The sequence below is a fragment of the Castor canadensis genome, chromosome 2 (assembly GCF_047511655.1).
Source record: "Castor canadensis chromosome 2, mCasCan1.hap1v2, whole genome shotgun sequence".
Taxonomy (NCBI): Eukaryota; Metazoa; Chordata; class Mammalia; order Rodentia; family Castoridae; genus Castor; species Castor canadensis.
The window spans coordinates 28,548,259-28,554,258 of NC_133387.1; positions in this window are offsets into that span (position 1 = coordinate 28,548,259).

Consider the following 6,000-nt stretch of genomic DNA (forward strand, 5'->3'; position numbering starts at 1 on the left):
CATCCTCCACAAAGCTAGAAAGAACGTCTTGGGGGACAATGGGAGACCCACAACCCTCCAACCAGCCATAGACGAGGCCTTCCCCCTACGCCGCCCTGATTGGGATTTCGGGACTGCAGAAGGTAGGGAGCGTCTCCAAATCTACCGCCAGACTCTTATGGCAGGTCTCTGAGTGGCCGCTAGGAGGCCCACCAACTTTGCAAAGGTAAAGGCAGTTGTCCAAGGGGAAAATGAAAGCCCGGCCAGTTTCTTAGAGCGCCTCTATGAGGCATACCATCAGTACACCCCTATTGGCCCCGAGGCGGAGATCCACCGGTCTGCTGTGGTATTCTCATTCATTAATCAGGCAGCTCCAGACATTAGGAGAAAACTCAATAAACAGGAAAACTTAGGGGAGATAACCATTAGGGAAATGTTACAGATAGCAGAGAAGGTCTTTACCGCAAGGGAAACTCCAGAAGAAAGGGAGGAAAGGCGGAGAAAGGAAGACAGGGAGGCCCAGGAGAAATTGAGAAAGGAGGACAGGGAGTTCCAGGCTAAGGAGAACCGAAAGCAACAAAGAGAAATGGTCCATATTTTCCTAGCGGGTGTCCGGGACCAACCCAGGGAAGGGGGCCACACCAGGACCCCGGATAAGGAACACTGTTTTTACTGTAAGGCAACTGGGCATTGAAAGAGAGCGTGCCCTAAGTTAAAGGAAAAAAGAGGGTTTGGCAGGAGACCGGGAGGTAACAGGGAAAGGGAACGAGCAGTGGAGCAGGCCAGAGTCCTTCTAGCCAGAGAAGAGGACTGAGGGAGATGGGGCTCGGACCCCCTCCCCGAGTCTTGGGTAACTGTATGTGTGGAGGGGAAGCTGATGGGGTTCATGGTGGATACTAGTGCCCAGTATTCGGTCTTAAACAAAGCATGTGGACCTTTGAACAAGGAACGAACAAGTGTTGTTCAGGCGGCCACAGGTACACAGTTATGCTCATGGACTACCAAAAGAAAGGTAGACTTAGGAAAACACCAGGTCACACACTCCTTCCTGGTCGTCTCTGAGAGCCCTGCTCCCTTGCTCGGACGGGACCTGCTCACCAAAGTAGGGGCCCGTATCTATTTTGAACCAGATAAAATAATTGTGACTGATTGGGAGGGGAGCCCAATACACGTCCTGTCCCTATCATTGGCTGATGAATATCGACTGTTTGAGAGCCAACAGGAGCCAGGAGGGGACATAGCCCAATGGCTAAAAAGGTTTCCCACGGCCTGGGCAGAGACTGTGGGAATTGGCCTCACCAAACACCTCCCTCCCGTAGTTATACAATTGAAGGCTTCTGCTCTTCCCATTCAGGTAAAACAGTATCCTATGCTCAAAGAGGCTCGAAGAGGCATAGCCCCTCATATCCACAGGCTAATAAAGGAAGGAGTACTGCGGCCTTGTCGCCTGGAATACTCCTCTGCTCCCTGTCCAAAAGCCGGGAAGTGGGGACTATAGGCCTGTGCAAGACCTGCAAAAGGTAAATGAGCGGGCAGAGGACATTCATCCCACTGTACTGAATCCCTATACCTTGCTCAGTCACCTACCGCCCTCACAAGTATGGTATACAACCCTTGATTTGAAAGATGCTTTCTTCAGCATTCCATTGTCAGAAATCAGCCAGCCGCTATTTGCATTCGAATGGCAAGAGGATGGGGGCCGGACCGGACAGCTCACTTGGACCAGACTGCCACAAGGATTTAAAAATTCTCCCACCCTGTTTAACGAGGCCCTGAGCCAAGACCTGGAGCCCTTTCGCCAGTCACCCACGAGTCACTCTACTACAGTACGTTGATGACTTACTGTTAGTGGCAGAAACCCGAGAAGAGTGCAGGGAGGCTACTGAACACCTGCTAACGCAGTTAGGTGAGCTGGGATATCGGGCAAGTGCCAAAAAGACCCACATCTGTAAAAGGTCAGTGACATATCTGGGTTATCGGATCGCAGATGGGGCAAGATGGCTGACTGATGCCATGAAACAGACTATTTTGACTATTCCACCCCCCACATCCGCTAGGGGAGTGAGAGAGTTCCTGGGCTCCGCAGGGTTCTGTAGACTCTGGATTCCGGGATTTGTGGAGATAGCCAGACCCCTATATGAGGCCACCAAAGAGGCTCCGGATTGGAGGTGGGGAGAGGAACAACAGTAGGCCTTTGACCAGCTAAAGGCCGCCCTTCTCCAGGCCCCTGCCTTGACCCTACCAGAACCCACAAAATCGTTCACTCTGTTTGTGGATGAAAAGAAGGGGGTAGCCAAAGGAGTCCTGACCCAACAGTTAGGTCCCTGGAAGAGACCCGTGGCATATCTTTCCAAGAAATTAGACGCAGTAGCATCAGGATGGCCCCCTTGCCTCCACATCATAGTGGCCATTGCCATGTTAGTGAGAGAAGTAGACAAATTAACCTTTGGACAGGCTCTCTGGGTCACGGCCCCTCACCCAGTGGAGGGAGTCCTTAAACAACCCCCTGGGAAATGGATGACAAATGCCAGGCTCACCCACTACCAGGGGCTCTTGCTGGATTCCCTTCAGATCACCTTCACAGATCCTGTAACTCTGAACCCTGCCACCCTGTTGCCCAACCCGGAACTACAGACACCTGTCCATGACTGCAAGGAGTTCCTCTCCGAAGTTACCCAGGTACGGGTTGACCTAAAGGACACCCCACTGTCCGGCTATAAATTAAACTGGTACACTGATGAAAGCAGTTTTGTCCAAAATGGAGTCCAAAGGGCAGGGGCAGCAGTGGTCGACCAAGAAGGAAACATGGTATGGAGCAGCGCCCTCCCACCTGAAACCTCAGCCCAAAAGGCAGAATTAATTGCCTTGGCCGAGGCCCTAAAAAGGGCAAAAGAAAAATGAGTCAATATCTACACTGATAGCCGCTATGCTTTCGGTACCATCCACGTCCACAGAGCCATCTATCGCAAAAGGGGATTTCGCACAGCAGAAGGGAAAGGCTTAAAAAACCTGGCCGAAGTCTAGCGTCTATTAATAGCAGTGGAAAAACCGAAGGCAGTGGCAGTGATGTATGTCCCAGGCCATCAGTCTGCCAAGACTCCGAAAGCTGTCGGTAACAACAGGGCAGATCAAGAAGCTAGGAGAGCAGCAATGGTGAGTCCCTCCATGGTCACGGCTATAGATGTGCCTGTCCCCGAGCTCCCTTCGCTACCTCCCCGACCAGAGTACTCCTCGGAGGATTTCACTTGGATGAGAGCCCACTCCCTCACTAGAAAAAGGGAGGATGAATGGAAAAGCGACTTGGAAGGCAAGCTAATCCTGCCCGAGAAACTCGGCCGATTCCTGTTAGCTAAACTTAAGCAAGTCCACCTACTTGGGGCGGAGAAAGTTGCTAGACTTGCTGACATCTGCACAACTCCGATTTCCAAACCAGACCGTGGCCGTCCATCTAATTGTGGAGGATTGTGCTAGCTGTACAGCTATGAAACCAGGACGAAGGGAGGGGCACCACACAGGTATTCGGGAATGGGGGAGGGCCCCGGGAAGAAGCTGGGAAGTGGATTTTACCGAAGTAAAACCAGAAAAGTTTGGGTACAAATATTTGCTAGTGTTCATAGATACCTTTTCGGGTTGGTGGAGGTATTTCCTACAAAGAGGGAGAGGAGTCAGGTAGTGGCAAAAGCCTTACTAGAGAAAATCATACCCAGGTACGGGGTGCCTGAGGCAATTGGGTCAGATAACGGTCCAGCTTTCATTAGTAAAGTCCTGCAGGGACTAGACCAGGCTATGGGGGCCAATTGGAAACTACATTGTAAATATAACCCCCAGAGCTCAGGGCAAGTAAAAAAGATAAATAAGACACTAAAGGAGACTTTAGCCAAATTGGCCCTGGAGACTGGCGGTGATTGGGTGACACTCCTTCCCTTGGCCATCTTCCGAGTCTGGAACTCCCCTTATGTCCATGGGCTAACCCCCTTTGAGATCCTGTATGGGAGTCCACCCCCCATCATTCAAAGGACCTTAAGCCCGGGACTAGGTGATCTGGCCCCAAATTACCTGACTATGCTACAGGCTCTAGCTAAGGTGCAACAACAAATATGGCCCTTAATTCAAGCGTACCATACTACTGAGAGGTTCCCGACTCCGGAACATGGCATAGTCCCAGGTGACATGGTATGGGTTAAAAGGCATCAGTCCAAAACCCTAGAGCCTAGATGGAAAGGACCTTATGTTATACTGCTTACTACCCCCACTGCCCTCAAGGTCGATGGAATTGCACCATGGGTACACCACTCCCATGTGAGACGGGCATGTCCTCAGGAGGAGCAGGGAAATTGGACTGCACGACAGCATCCCACAAATCCACTCAAGCTCCGGCTGATACGAGATGCTCTGGAAAACGAAAACACCCCAGATGCTCCACAGCCCTCCTAGGATGGGATCATCACCTGGGTCCACTATACCCACATCAGACCGGCGGACCCGGTAGCTGTGAAGGAAGACTTCCTGCCAACAAGAAGGGTGTCCCACCACAAGGACAATTCCTTCAAACTCAAACTTCAGCAAACTGGACCTCGGTAACCTTATTCCTTTTTCTAACCCTGTCCACCACTTGCTTGGGGCATACAAATCCACATCAACCTTTTAACCTGACCTGGATGATTGTAGATGTATCCACAGGAGACATTCTTAACCAGATCTCCAAGGTGACCCCTCCCAGCACCTGGTTCCCAGAATTATACTTTGACTTAAGGGCCTTATTCACTGGCAGGGGACAATGGGATTTGCGCCAAAGTTACTTCTATGTCTGCCCCGCTCCCCAACCCAACCACAGAAAAAATGTGGAGAAATCACAGACTATTGTTATAAGTCATGGGGTTGTGAGAGCTCAGGGGGCATATGGTGGCCACCCCCCAAACAGGGGGACCTTATTCAGTTAAGTAGAGTCTCTCAATCTGGTATTACATACCACCAACCTAGACCTATAAATAAGGGATGCCCAACTCCCCCCAATTGTAATCCCATTATGATAAATTTCACTGATTTAAAAAAAAAAGGCGACAAATTGGGAATTGGGTAAATCCTGGGGAGTCAGACTCTACAAAACAAATCATCCAGGAGCCCTTTTTACCTTGCGGCGTGTGCGACAATCAGTCTCTACTCTAACAATAGGACCTTGTATTCTAAACCGACTTGTGACTTTCATCAAAAACCGAATTAACACTGTCCAACTTCTGGTCCTCCGCCAACAATACCAGGCTCTTCATCCCCTTGAGAATGATTCCTCAGTATAGCCCAAAGAAAAGGGGGGAATGAAAGGATGTGCCCTTTGCCCCAGCAGATCCCTATAGCAGAAACCAGTAAAGCCAGCACAGATGCCCCGGGCAGGATGAGATAAACAGGATGGGGGCAGTTGGAATGTGAGGAATGTGAGGAATGTGAGCAGATTGCGAAAGACAACTAGAAGTACGTGCAAGATGTGCCCTGCCTGCTTGCTAAATGTAACCGTGTGCGCGAATACCGACCCTTGAATCTATAGGCTAAGAAGTAATGTACTCTTAAATGGATAGGCTGGAAATGTATGTGTTGTTACAAACTCATTGGCTATGTACTGTGCGGGCTTTTGCTGTAACGGCCGGTAGGGGCCTATATAAGATCTTCCTTAAAGAGGCTCGAGGTCTTGTCTGCCCAATCGGACCTGTGTGTCTGTGTGGGAGCTTGACCCTGGCTTGCCAGCTCAATAAACTCTGCTTTGTTGATTGCATTCACGCGTGACTCTCTGTCTCTTGGAGGAATAGGATTCTCGGACCCTAACATTATATAAACATGCAATGAAATATAATTCGGTGTATGAAGAACTGTGCCATCAAGTCACAAAAACACATGGAGGAAACAAATGTGCATATTGTTAAGTGAAAGAAGTCCTTCTGCTACAGTTTCCTACTTCATAATTCCAACTACACAACATCCACAAAAGACAAAACTACAGAAAGAGCAAAAAGATCAGTACCAGAGGTTAGT